Here is a 14,802-nt window from a genome sequence, read left to right as displayed (position 1 = left end):
AAGAGGCAAGACAAAAACTGAATTAAACGTAAGTTAAATCTAACAATTGAGTACAACTGCAGCTTCTCGCTCTAACGGAGTTCGTTAAATTAAGCTGATGGTCAGACATTACCAGTTAAAGTAAATATTGCGATATTCTATTGCTTTTAATTATATTTAAAAGCAATATAATATCACAATCACAACATTTTTTCTTACCAGGAAAAATTTTGATCAATTTCTAGGCTAAAACTACACAGTTATACCTTTTCTTTTCCAGAGGGAGGTTTAAGAATCGAAACAAATTGTATGAAACACAACAATGTATATTAACAAGAAATTAACTTACAAAGAAAGAATTCATGATTTTTTTTCTAATTATTTAGGAGCAGTTTATTTAAATAATTGAATAACTGCTGTTAACTGACAGACTGCAGTTTATGCCACGAAGCGAGTGACTTTAGAAGAAAGACGGCTCAGTTAAACTTTGGGTTAAGGGTAAATGTTCATTTGAGAATCCATCCACTTACCCTAACGAAATATTATCGATATTCGAATCGATTTCGAAACTTGCATTAGCTTTGGTGTCTGAAGATGGTAGAGTTATTGTTAGTAGAACCAGGACTTCTAATTGGATGAAAATTGTTTTTTTTTTCCTGGATATCCCCAAAAGATTGGAGACCGAATAATGTTTTCTGAGGCTGTACTGGTTGTCTGTTCCACAAGAAATTGTAACCACGCTCTATTCTTTTCCTTAATTGAGTCTCCAGTGGTGTCTTTGCTGCTCAAGAGTATTGAGTTGTCTGCCGGCGCCTCCCAAACCTGTGAAGACTGTGCAACCTACAACACCCAAAATACAAATACGAGAACCGTAGAACTTAGGCGGACCAACATTTCGTCTTAATCTCAAGAAATTTAATGAACCTGGGTAAGTTTTCGTCACTTCAATCTCTTCGGTTGATGTCTGGTCTTTACTCCTTTGTGCTTCACCGGCCTAGATGTCTTTGCAGAGGATCTAACTTTCTTCAAGTTCTCCGACGGAACTATGGTCACTTCCAACTTGATTCCAGGGTTTGTTTTTTCAGGGTTTGTCGATTCCGTACTTCAGGTTTGACTTTAAAACCGGGAATGGTAGCATTGTCTATAACAACTTTGTCTTCTTGTTTGTAATATAAAGGATTGCACATATTGGTTTTTCGTAAAGTTTTTCCATTGAATAGTTTAATAGTCAATTAGGAAGATAGAATGAATTTCTCTCTCAAAGGTTTGTGATCGCTTGCCTTTCATTTAGTAAGTCTGGATCAAGCTAGTTCCTGAGAAATTCTCAGCTGTTTTTAGCTTTTTTCATGCTGAGGGTTTGTCCGAAGATGCTGGATTGGCTTCGGAGTCGTTTTCTTTCTTTCTTTCCCGGTTGTTGATTTTGGTTATCCATAGGAAGGCATAGAAGACTGTCTTCTATCCTGATATCTGTGGCCCAATTGTGTGCCGTTGCTTGGGACTTGATTGATTTACCGGTGTCAAAAATATTTTTTTTGTTTGACAGACATAATTTGTTCAAAGGGTATTAAGCTCTTTATGAAAGTAATTTTTGATTTATTTCTCAATTTTCAAAGTAATTTTCAATTTAATTGAGCTTAATTGTGCAAAAAAATTTATATTCGCTTCATTGAAACATGAAGCGTGATTCATTCTAATAGAATTTCACATGCAAGTTAAAGTAATCATTAGCAAATTGACAATTCTACGTGTGGACGTGTTAATTTAGCCAAAGGAAACATGAAAAATTGTTAAATACAAAAATGAGTTTACTTTGAGGATCTTCAGCTTGAATTCAATTGCCCCGCAAAAATCAGATCAATTTTAACCATCAATTTTCAATTTCAGTAAATTATGAAATCACTGGGTGGGAAAAGTAAGGTGGTAAGGTTTTTATCTGCTTTGAGACAATCTGAGCTATTTTCTCCACGAGCATAACTCCACGAGCATAAAAAACCTTCCGAAAAGAATTTCATACCAAAATGTCCCGAATATGTTACATGTTCAATGCGGCTGCTCTCAGCATGTAGAGGAGACCCAATCTGTTTTCCATAGATAAAAACTTTTTAAAAAATAAAGGTTTTTATTAAAAAAATTGATGAAATTTAAAGCCGCATTTGGTAATTTGCAATGCACACCTTTTTTCTCGCGCCCTAACAAGAGGTTTTAACATGTTGCCTTTTTCAGTAGGAAAAACTAACCTTTTATTACTGTGTTGGTTTTTAAGGTGTTGAGGTGTTGGTTTTTAATTGTATGCCTGAAAAACATTTTTGACTCACAGTTTTTCTTCGCTCGGGCAGTTTTTGAGGTGTTGGTTTTTAATTGTACGCCTGAAAAACATTTTTGACTCACAGTTTTTCTTCGCTCGGGCAGTTTAGTCAAGAGTTTTATTAGGCTGTCTAGATTTAATATTTAAACAATGCCAGATTTCATTAGAAATTTTACTAATGTTGAAGTTACATATAAAAAATAGAAAAAAAATAAAACTTGAAATAGAAATAAGCAAAGAATTGATTTATTGAAGAGTATTATAAAGGAAACTTTTTGGAACAAAACATTCAGAATGGTTACAATTAGGTTCGCAGATTTTCAATCTGCAACTAACTAAGTTTGAAATAGAAGCAAAAAACCTTTTTGCGTAATTTTACGTCATTGATAATTTTTAAAGTTTGACCAATCAAATGGTTACAAGAATGAACGTTTGATGTAGATTTCAAAGAAAAAAACTAGATATATTCTTTTAATTCGTAACCACTGCAATTTCTGGGTCAAATTTCATCAAGGGGTTTGGCTTTTCAAATTTAAGGAAGCAAAATCAGTCAACCCAATGTTTTTTTTCCCAACTAGATAATTTACGATAAATTAAAAAAGACTGTTTTGTCATAGTGCTAAATCAGTTATCTAAGTCCATTTAATTTTTGATATTTCCTCTTGTGAACCATTTCATTTCATCTTATCGATAGACATCTTTGGCAGGTGGTTGGCCTTCGGATTGTTTGACACCTTCGGATTTCACCTAAAACATCTCTCGTTTGATCTGTATTATAAACAGTTGTCTCTTTCTTTACAACTTAACTTTATCGAATCAGCGTTTCCCACATGGCGCAGTCGGCAGGCCCAAGTGGGGTGAAAATCCACTTAGAATAGTATCATTTTCGCCGGCGAAAAATGCAGAACCCCCATTTTATGGGAATTCTGGTTAAATTGCTTCCAGTACGGAATGGTTGCGAAGCACTCAATAAATCCTAAAAATTATTATTTCGCGGATACGCTGGACGCTACACAGATCGCGGCGCTGCCGGAAGAATTAGACGGAACAGAACAGGTTAGCATCGGAACGAACCTTAATTTTGAACTTATACCTTTGCCTTGGGGAGACGGGACAGGAGGAGTTTCACAAACGGAGACCACATTTGGATTTGGGAGAGTCACGTTAGCCGAGGGTACTCAATGCAATGGAGGGAGAATTCAAAAAAGAACGAAATGAAACTTACGAGGTGTTTACGGGGCGATAAAATGAATAATGGTACCTTGCTTGGGAAATCCGGAGTCGCAGAACTTCAGGGCTTGCGAAGCCACCAACGCCGGCGGAACTACGCAAGAAAATAGCGATTGCGGAATCTAAAAAGCGGGAGAAATCGAGCATCACAGCGAAACGAGGCGGAGCAAGATCCATAAGCGAGCAAGCACTACAGGAGTCATAGTCTGACAGCGATAGCCAACCGCTGGCTACAAGGAGAATCCGCAGCTAACTGCCATTGGTATCGTTACCTGACACACAGGCAGAATCAACGATACGGGGCGAGCGACTTTAGAGCAAAATGCGGTGGAACAGAAAGAGGAGGCGAGTACGTCGGCGACGAGGAAGAAGAGCGGAAAAGCGATCGGGATGGAAGCAATAGTCGGCGAAGAAGACGACATACCGGAGGCGAATCCGGAAACAGTACCGACGGAGTGCGGAAAGAAAAAGCGAGCGACGAAACAACGGCTAGTTTCTTATTCGAGCCAAGATTAGGGAAGTGATATGGGGTCAAAAAATTCTAGCAGGAAGAGAACGGTGGTGACGAAAATGGGTGGGGTCATGATTGACCATATATGTCGAGGCGGAGTTCAGGACAAAGGAAATGAGTAAACGGAGCAGATGAACATATAAAACTTTTAGAAGATGAACGCAGCTATACCTATCGGAAAACTTAGTACGATAAACAATCAGTGCCTTAACCTTAGTGCTAGAATCGGCTGGACCGAGCTAATCATTTGGGTTTAAAAACTTTTCTTCTAGTACTTTAAATTTAACAAATCAATACCAGTGCAGTTTATTTACTTTTTACAAGAGGTATGTCATGGTGCTAAATTAGTTATCTAAGTCCATTTAGTTCTTGATAGTTCCTCTGGTCAATCATTTCATTTCATCTTTTCGATTGACATCTTTGGCAGGTGGTTGGCCTTCGGATTGTTTGACACCTTTGGATTTCACCTAAAATATTTGTCTCGTTTGATCTATATTATGAACAGTTGTCTCTTTCTCTACATCTTATTTCAATTATCGAATTAGCGTTTGCCACAGTTTATTCGATTGTTAGTCTGCTATCATAAATTTTGCTTCCGTTGTTGAATGAAGGGCTAACAATAAGGCTTTTTGTCCGTTATCATTTCAAAAAGTGATTGGTATAAAAGAACTCCATAAAATTACACAGCCCAAGCAACGCTCACAATTTGTGACTACTTAGTAGAGTACTTAGCTTCAAGTTGGCTGAAAAAGCTGCAAGCTAAAGTAACAAGCAAATGTTTTTCAATCACTTCCATGGAATTTTTTGAAGGACGCGCCCAGACCGCCATAAAAAGCAACGGTTTTCACTCATAACTCTCGTTTTTAGTCGAAATATATATGTAATTTAAGCCAAAATTTCTGCTTCAATTTGAATGCCCTTAAGGACTTCCAAGGGATGCTAGATTCGGTAGGTGATTTGTGGATACAAAACTATCGATCAGAAAAATTTTACAGACTTTTGTAAGATTCCGGAAGATAGGGATATTTTTCATTGCTAGTTTGTCTTCCAACAAAGTTATTCAGGATTTGGAAATTTGGAACCAAAAAAATTATGTTTCTTCCTTGAAGTATTATAAGTTTAGAACATGGATGTTATGACTATCGAAGATTCGTACAAACTTTTTGTCAAGTTTGAAAGATACTACAAATTTCTTTGGATGCGTTTAAAGTTTCGTTCTAAGTAAACGTTAGTGAACATAATATTTCAATAATTAGTAAAATACTTGTTGATTGAGTCTGTAAGAAACTTTTTGCGACTAGGTGGTTTCCGCCCCTTTTTTCTATTCACTAGCTGGCATTGCTACTCTTCCGTTTTGTCGCAAGAGATGCAAAACTTCACTTTGCTTCTTGGCTGATATCCATTTGGCAGATCACCTAATCCCAAAAACTGGTTAGAATACATGCTTTTTTAAATCAAGACTTGTAGAACAGGTTTCTCCGTTGGATACTTGCAGTAACTGACTTAATTACTCTTCATCTTTGCGGTCAGCAAGAATGCTGCAACCGACAACCAAAATTTTTTGCCGCAAATAGTTTTGTTCACAGAATTGTCCAATTAGTAGGAATGGTCAATTTCACCCTCTTTTGCAAACATGCTCAAATTTTTTGAAAAATTAAACAATTGGTGAATCTAGTGAATATCGTTTTTTTCGGATTTTTGATTTTAGTGCTGGTTTCCGTCGATTCATATTTAGTTTGTTAAAATTTTTTATCTGACACAGCTTTTATCCGAGTATTTTCCAAAAAAAAGATTTGAACATTTTTGCTAAACAAAAATTCATAAGTCTGTAAGCTTATCAAGACTGATATAGAAAAACTTTTTCTCTCTGTTGTTTTTACCAAGCAATTTTGATTGATGCTAAATTGGTTTAATCGTTTCATAATGCGTATTTTCGCTTCTTAATTTCGAAAAAATTTTGATCTTCTTCGTGTTTCAGAACGGAGGGCCGTGAAAAATAATGAAACTTTCCTTCGACCTTGGTCAATCCAATTTTTTTTTCGCTTCATTGGTCGCTTGGTAAATAATTCCTAATACTTTTACTGCTGTTTATTAACTTCATTTGATACAAGTTTGAAAATTTCGTAAGGTTAACTTTTTCAATTTTTTTAAATAGGTTATTCAACTTAGTTTACAAAAAACCATAGTTTTTCATTGAACCTTAACAGCTTCCACTCTCTTTTCTCTTTAGCTTAGAGCGAAAGCTGATTACCTTTGCAGTGTAATGTCAGTTATTGAAGTCCCGGCCGTTCCTTTTTCTTTTAGTATGTATGGAATTGAAAAATTTTCCGGGAAAAGGTGCAATTTGGGCTGAAAGCTTCTCTACTCATATTGTTTCCGGTCTAATTACCAAATCACGGATTTTTCTGCGCTGTTTTTTGATGCACTTTTTGTCAATCGGTTTTTGTTTTTTATTGAATTTTGGAAACGTCGGTTGTGGTGTAAAAAATCAAAGTCTTAAAGAGTTTATATGACAACAATTTCTCATGCTTTTCTAAAGAATTGGCTCAAAAGGCGTCTACCAAATCTTTGTTGGCTTTGTGACCGCTCAGTGATTTTTTTTAAATTGACGCGTTTGTCAATTCCAACAAAATGTTCAGTTTCCTAAACCTGTTTTGACTTAGTTGTTTCCGTCTTTTTTTCCAATCACTAGCTGGCATTGCCACGTTTCCGTTTTATCCAAGTGATGTGACACTCCACTTCACCTCTTGGTGGAAACTTCTTTGGCATTAAATTGGGTTCACAATTGATATGTGCCAGTATTGTTACATCGTATTTTACTAAAACTGATGAAATTGCTCGTAAAATTATCCACATGTACGAGACTATATGCATTTTGTTAATCAAAAACTTCTATATCAGATTTCTTTGCTGCATAGAAAGGAAACTTTAGACTCTAGGTTATCTATACAAACTGATGGACATTTGAATCTGATTTTACTTTTGAATATCTTTAAGTTAATTAACTTTGAGTCCAATGCTTATTGAGTTGCTCCATAAATCCATCTTCGTTGCAGTTTTGTATTTAGCTCTTTGACTGTTTCTCTGGAGATTAGTCTGCCGAGTTCTTGATTTACTGACGGTGATAAAAGAAGTGTATTCGCCCATTTGTCAAGGAAAGTGTTTTAATTGCTCGTGCAGAAGCGTGATTTATATTTGATTTTTGATTTTGCCAAAAACTGAAAAAGGGATTTAAACTTTCTGTAGATAAATTCTGTTTCTTCCTGTCTTTTAAGTAGAGCTCCGGAATTGAGGAACATGTTTTTGCGAGCGCATAAATTGTTTGCTACAAATTTGTTGATGGAAAAACTGTTAACATCCAGAAGTCTTTCTGGTAACTTTTTTGACTCGCGGTATTTCTTCGCTAGGGCAGAATGCTGAGGCGACATACTCTCTTCAGCGAAGAAAGTGATATACCGAAGAACAAGGGGAATTACTTTTTGCTAGTTATATTTACACTGTTCAAAATATTACACTCCAATGGAGAAAAAAATTGAAGGTACAGATAAAAAGAAAAGAAAAAAAAACAAGCCTGCTCGTATCAGGGCGAAGCCCTGAATGTTCCGACTGCTTTTTAAGGTTTATGGAGCAGTAATAACCAAAAAAATTAAATGAAATAAAACAAAACGAAAACAAAATTTTTCTAAAATTTGAAATTTTTTATGAAAATCATCCCCCCACACGCCATACAAAGTACAATTGGATAGATTTCGCTCCTTGTAACAAATCAATTATGGCAAATAAGCTTCATTCAACCAATTTGGAGCGATTTCTAAGACGGATTAACTCTCCGCTTACGCGTTAATAGCGCGAAATATATCGCGCGGTAATTGTCCCAAATTAGCCAAAATGGCAATCTTTAAACCCCGGTAACTTTACCAAAAATGATCACAGGTGAAATATCTTTTCAAATTTGAGCTCAGGACAACAATACTTTTTGAATGATATAAAAATTTTCTGTCAAAAATGGCTAGTTAAAAAGTCGAAATTTGTCTGAAGAAAAAAAACCCACCCCGAGCACAAATATTCCGTTACTTTCGTATCGAAAGTCGGAACAATGAGTGATGAATAATATAAAGAACAATCCAGTGTAGAAAATTGGAGTCAAAGCTCCAAATAAAAAGAGTAAATCGAATCGCTGATAATAATTTTGGAACTATCGAAGTTTGAAATTGAAAGAAAAATCTTGTTGTGTAACATTAAGTCAAAAGAAATATGCAAATTTCTACCATTTGACCTTGTTACAGGAATTAGCGTTTGATGCAAAGTGACTTGGAGAAATAATAGGTTTGAACTTGACTATAGAGCTGGAACTTTTTAAGTAATAATAAGATGCAGGGATTGGTTTTCAAGATGAAATTCAATAAATTAAATCAGTTAAACACGTGTCTTTTCGGGGCAGTACAACAGTGCCGAAGTACAACAGTAACGAATATGAAAACTTTGTTTAACAGTGCCGAAAATGAAAACTTTGTTCAACAGTGCCGAAAATTTGAATAAATTTCAATATATTAAGTGCGGCAATCAAAAATTAAACAGCGATTGTTTACAATCTTAAGTAAAACTTTAGGATTTTGAGCGAGAAAATTTGCAATTTAGACGTTTTGGCGCCAAAATAATTGTTTAATTTGCAGTTGCAGAAATATTGGCGCCAAAATTGGAATGATTTTCTTTGATAATTAGCGTCAGTAATTTCCCGCTCTTTAGAAAATGCGTGTAAATTATTCTGAAAATTTCCCGCCTTTTTCGGCACTGTTGTACTTCGGCACTGTTGAACGCCCCCGTCTTTTCTAGCTAGATTTTCTACGTTAAAATTATAAAATTAATATTTGTCCACCCTACTAGTGAAGTGGCTTTGAGTTTTGTTTCCGTGATTTCAGGAAAGGACTGATATCTATGCCTTATTTTCAGCTATGAAATACTCTGGCTTACAGTTACGCCAAGTGGAAGTGAGATACAAAATTAAACAAGACTGCTCGTATCAGGGCGAAGCCCTGAGTGTTCCAACTGCCTTTTAAGGTTTATGGAGCCGTAATAACATTCAAAAATTCAATGAAGTAAAATAAAATGAAATTTTTTTTTTGAATTTGAAATTTTTCGATGAAAATCATCCCCCCACACTCCATATAAAGTACAAAACCATAGATTTTGCATCTTGTAACAACTCAATTATGACGTATGAGCTTCGTTCAACCAATTTGGAACGATTTCTAAGACGGATTAAATCTCCGCTTACGCGTTAATAGCGCGAATTATATTGCGCGTTAATTGTCCCAAATTGGTCAAAATGGCCAAAATGGCAATCTTTAAACCCTCATAACTTTACAAAAAATCATCACAGGTGAAATATCTTTTCAAATTTAAGCTCAGGACAACAATACCTTTTGAATGATATAAAAAAAATTCCGTCAAAAATGGCTAGTTAAAAAGTCGAAATTTGTCTGAAGAAAAAAAAACGCCACCCCGAGCACAAATATTCCATTACTTTCGTATCGAAAGTCGGAACAAAAATTCTGTATAAGTTGTCACAAAAAGCGTTTCTTTTTCAAACAATTTCTGTTTTTGGTTGCACTTATCTTCAGACACATTCAGTTTTTTAACCAGTCGTTTCTAGTAAAATATTTTAGTTTTTACCATCTGAGCTATCGAGTTTTATAACTAAAATAACATTTTTTCAATCACAGTTTTTTGTTTTTTTATTGCGATTTGATAATTGCTAACTTGACCAATCACATGTATTTAACGAGTGACATATTTTTGTCTCTTCAAGTGTTACTGACTGTTCAGTTCAACTCATTAATCGTTACCAAATAAATTGAAACAAGCTATTCGCTTTTTCAATGCGCTACTAGATGACAATTGCATCAATTATACATAGTTTCAAAATATCTTTGAAAAAAAAAACAAAAAATGTATCCTTTTAAAAAACTTAATCAGTTGGTAAAATCAAAAGTAAATTTGGTACTTTCCCGTCCCTTATGCTAATTTTCACTTGGATTTTTTTTCATAAGACCCGCTAACGATTGTTAAAAAATTTTGAATACTGGTTTGTTGCGCTGTAAACAATTTAGTCTTTTCTTAAGATAATGATTCATACATTTTAGGTTTATGCTTTTTAAGACCCTATACGGGCAACTTTGACCTTATACTTGCAGTATTTGTCCTTATATGTTCAACTTTGTTTCGATATAATTTTAGATTTTTTTTATAAATCAATAACTGCAGTAACTACAGCGGTCACAGCAAAAAACGAATATAAACAAGACCAATATCATTGATTTCTTTAGGCTTATGAAAATATTCAGTAAAATTTGATTCATTTATAAAAATTTTTCCTGCTTTAATCTATACGCATCTTGCATCTTGTGTCATAAATTTTCCTCAGCACTCTTTCAATTTTTTGTAACATGATGACAGCCAAACGTGCAAATTGATTACAAATCCTTTCGATTTGTTTTGCAATAATATTTGTTGTTAGTTTTCTACAGTGTTTTGTAAACTCGTTTTTCATATTTTTTTTTCACTTTCGACATCTTTTACAAACAATGTGAAGTTTTTGTTACATTTTAATTTTGTCATTTGTTATTTTTGTGGTTTATTGTTCCGACTTTCGATACGAAAGTAACGGAATATTTCTGCTCGGGGTTGGTTTTGTTTTTTCTTCAGACAAATTTCGACTTTTTAACTAGCCATTTTTGACGGGATTTCTTATATCATTCAAAAGGTATTGTTGTCCTGAGCTTAAATTTCAAAAAATATTTCACCTGTGATCATTTTTTGTAAAGTTATGAGGCTTTAAAGATTGCCATTTTGACCAATTTGGGACAATTAACGCGCGATATAGTTCGAGCTATTAACGCGTAAGCGGAGATTTAATCCTTCTTAGAAATCGTTCCAAATTGGTTGAACGAAGCTTATTTGCCATAATTGATTTGTAACAAGGAACAAAATTTATCCTTTTGTGCTTTATATGGCGTGTGGGGGGATGATTTTCATTTAAAAAAATTCAAGTTTTAGAAAAAAAAATGTTCATTTTATTTTATTTCATTTCAATTTTTTTTAATGTTATTACTGCTCCATAAACCTTAAAAAGCAGTCGGAACAATCAGGGCTTCGCCCTGATACGAGCAGTCTTGTTGTTCCGACTTTCGATACGAAAGTAAAGGAATATTTCTGCTCGGGTGGGTTTTTTTTTCTTCTTACAAATTTCGACTTTTTAACTAGCCATTTCTGACGGAATTTTTTTATATCATTCGAAAGGTATTGTTGTCTTGAGCTCAAATTTGAAAAGATATCTCACCTGTGATCATTATTCGTAAAGTTACGGGGGTTTAAATATTGCCATTTTGCATATCCGTGTCTGTTTGATGTTTCTGTCGCGGCATTTGGACTGATTTAGGAGAACTGTGATAACTCGTTGATAAAAAACGCTGTTGATAATGCACTAGAGCCTCAATCTATTCTCCATAAATGGATAATTCAACTTCAAATTTCATACTTGAACAAACTGTGTACCAAAATAGGTGCGGAATTTTTTCAGTCAATTTTCGACTTCTTAATTATTTAATTTTTGATAGTTTTTCTCTACCATCTGAAAGATATTGATGTCCTGATCTCAATGAAAAAATTTTTTTATTTGAAAGTTACACGATAAGTTTTATACTTATTGGCCAATTTGGGACAATTCTTATAACACGCGTCAAAAGCATATTAAGGCGTTCCAAATTGAATTGAGGCAAATCACTTAGTCGCATTATTTGCACACAAAACGCTAAATAGATCCCTTTATAGTTAACATTAGCGTCTGGGCGTTACATTGAAGACAAACAAAGTCTTGTTCTCTTTTTTACGATTGTCGTCATTTTGTCAATCAAAATACTTTTCAATCGACCTTAAATGGCAGTTTGAATATTCAATGCTGTGCTTGTAAAACTCAGTCTCGTCTAAACATTTCCTAAGTATCATTTTTTTGAATAACTGTTTAGAGTTTCTGTTGCGACCACTCGATGCAAGAGTGGAAAAAACTTTAGATCCGGTTCTGTTTCTTATCTTTTCCAGCTAAATTTGACCACTTGAAGTGAAACTTGTAGGGGGTCAAATGTGGTATTGCAGCTTTTTTAGTTGTTATTTGTTTTCTTATTCAATTCAAAAAAACTCAGTCAGTTTTGAGAAAAACTGGTCTGAATTTTTTCATTTTTCAGACTAAAGTAAACGAAAACTCATGAGAGGCTAACCTCCCAATTGAAATATGAATTTTCTTCTGGTTATTTCAGTCTTACGGTACCGCGATAGATTGATGATTGTAAAGGCAAGTTTGCAACTGTTCCACAAGGAAAACTATTATGCTATAGTCAGTTTCCTATTAAACCGATGCACTGTTATATATTTTTGCCTCGTCGCAGAAGCGAAGCAAGTGTGGTTCGTGTTTTCCTAATTATTTTTTTACCATCAAGAAAGGAAACAGCCTTACTGCTGCTGCTCTAAAACCTGATGTAAAAAGTCAACTAACCTGGATCAAATTATCTGCAACTTGACTCGGGTCCATTTAATACACAGCAAACTTGGTTCAACTTTTTCATTAGCTTAATTTTTGCCCTAAAAATTTAATTTGAAGTCAAATGGTACAGGTGGTGATACGCAGCAAAGGTAACCAAAAACTGTTCGTCTATAAAAATAAACTCTTCGAAATACTTACTTGCACAACATTGTTTCATTTTCTAACTTAAAACGTTCAAATAATGATTTTCTCAGAAAGTGATGATTTTGAGGCTCTTTGGTATTGAAACAGCATAAATGTTAACCAGTCTTGTCGACATCGGAACTTTTTAGTACTGAACATGCATTTTTCATTGGCTCAACTTTTACGTTAGGACCTTGAAAAAAGATTAAGTACATTATCTTGCACTTTGCATAAAATGACTAGACTGGGCTAAAACACACCTCATCAATTCTTCGACATTAAAACAAGAGTACAGAACAAGTTATATTATAAAATTTCTAGTATTTGATGAGCATCACCATATTTTAGCACCAATCAACTTTCAGCAATAAATTTCATTTACCAAATTTAAACCATACTATACAATACTTTGCGTTCGAATAAAGGAGATGAACTAATTAACAGACTTAGAGAGGAACTTAGTTTCACACTTCTCCGAATCCCGAACTATTGCTATCGTCTGTTTTTGACCCATTAATGTGCAAATACTGTTTCTTTAATTTAGCCACTTGGTAGCAAACTGAGATAGGGACCAGTTTTAAGTTTATGTAAATGCCATCAATTGTTCTCTTTCTGTCTAGAGACCTGCTCCTTTGACCTTGTGATTTCTAACGTCTGTTCCGATCTGAAATACAACAGCGCAGTAAGATTTCGATTTAATGCTTTACAGTTGGACTAAAAAATACAACTTATTTATTATCTTTTCATATTACAAACATTCGACTTTAACATGGCGCAGCCAGCAGAGAAAAAAGGAGGGGGGAAAAATCCATTGAACATTGTAGCCTTTTGGGAAGTACGAACACCAGAACCTCCAGTCTATTGGGAAGAGTGGATAGTCAAGTTTCACTGGGGGATGATCGCAAAGTACGATATTGATCCCGATGACTTCTATTTTGCGGACACTCTAAATGCGGCGGCCGTCGGGGCGTTGCCTGAAGAAGTAAATGGGAAAAACCGTCTCGATTCAGAAAAGAAGTTAAAGTCTAATCTATATCTATGTATCGGAGACGAGGCGCAAAGAATTTTCAAAGCTCGGAAACCGACGGTTAACATCAAAACTGCACGGTACCCACGGGTTCTAGATGAGATGCAAAACGTGTTTCAAAGAGAGAGGAATGTAACACATGAACGGGGTCTTTTCTACGGAAGGAAACAGCGTGAGAACGAAACGTTCGAAAAGTTCCATGCGGAACTAAGCGCCCTAGCAGGTAGATGTGATTTTGCAAATGCGGCCGAAAACGTTCGTGACATTTTCATTATGAACATGCGGGAGTCTGATTGCCAACGAAAATTATCACGATCAACAAAATTACCTGAAGAAGTCTACAGGATCGCATTGTCATACGAACGCGGGGAGCGCGCATACAAATCGTATACGGGACGACCAGCTTCAACAGCTCCGGCTATTACAATAAAACAAGAACCGGTGAGTAACATAAGGAGGGGACAAGGATTTTTTCGAAGTCGCGGACGCGGGGGACGTGGAGGATACACCCAAGGACCGAGTAGTAGTGGAGGAAGCGGAAATAATCGTAGGTGTTACAATTGCGACGCACCAAATTTTACCCTGGAGCATATTGCGAGCTGTCCTGCAAGAGGAGCAACATGTAATTCATGCCGAAAATTAGGTCACTTTGAACGAACATGCCGAGGAGTTAGAAGAGGTACTAACCATTGGAGGGGACGAGGACGAGTCGGACTGGTTAGGGAGGAAAGTGAGCATCACCAAAGTACACAAAACGTAACTGACTTGAACGAAGATCCAGTGTCGTGGGTCAATCAGCAGGGGTGCGGGGAAAACGAATCCATGACGTCGGGATCGGACGATTACATGGTAATGTCAATACACAGGAAGAGGAATGAATCCGAACTAAAGCTCCCTGGGGCCCGCGTGCAAGTTGAAGTAGCAGGGAAGAAAATGTGGTTGTGGATCGATAGTGGATCCCCAGTGACCATTTTTAGCATTAACGACCTAAAAGCAACGTTGGGTAAGGCAAATATCCAACTAAAACCGTC

The sequence above is a fragment of the Symsagittifera roscoffensis genome, chromosome 7 (assembly GCF_963678635.1).
Source record: "Symsagittifera roscoffensis chromosome 7, txSymRosc1.1, whole genome shotgun sequence".
Taxonomy (NCBI): domain Eukaryota; kingdom Metazoa; phylum Xenacoelomorpha; order Acoela; family Convolutidae; genus Symsagittifera; species Symsagittifera roscoffensis.
The sequence above is the reverse complement of the archived record's forward strand: the minus strand, read 5'-3'. Positions refer to the sequence as shown.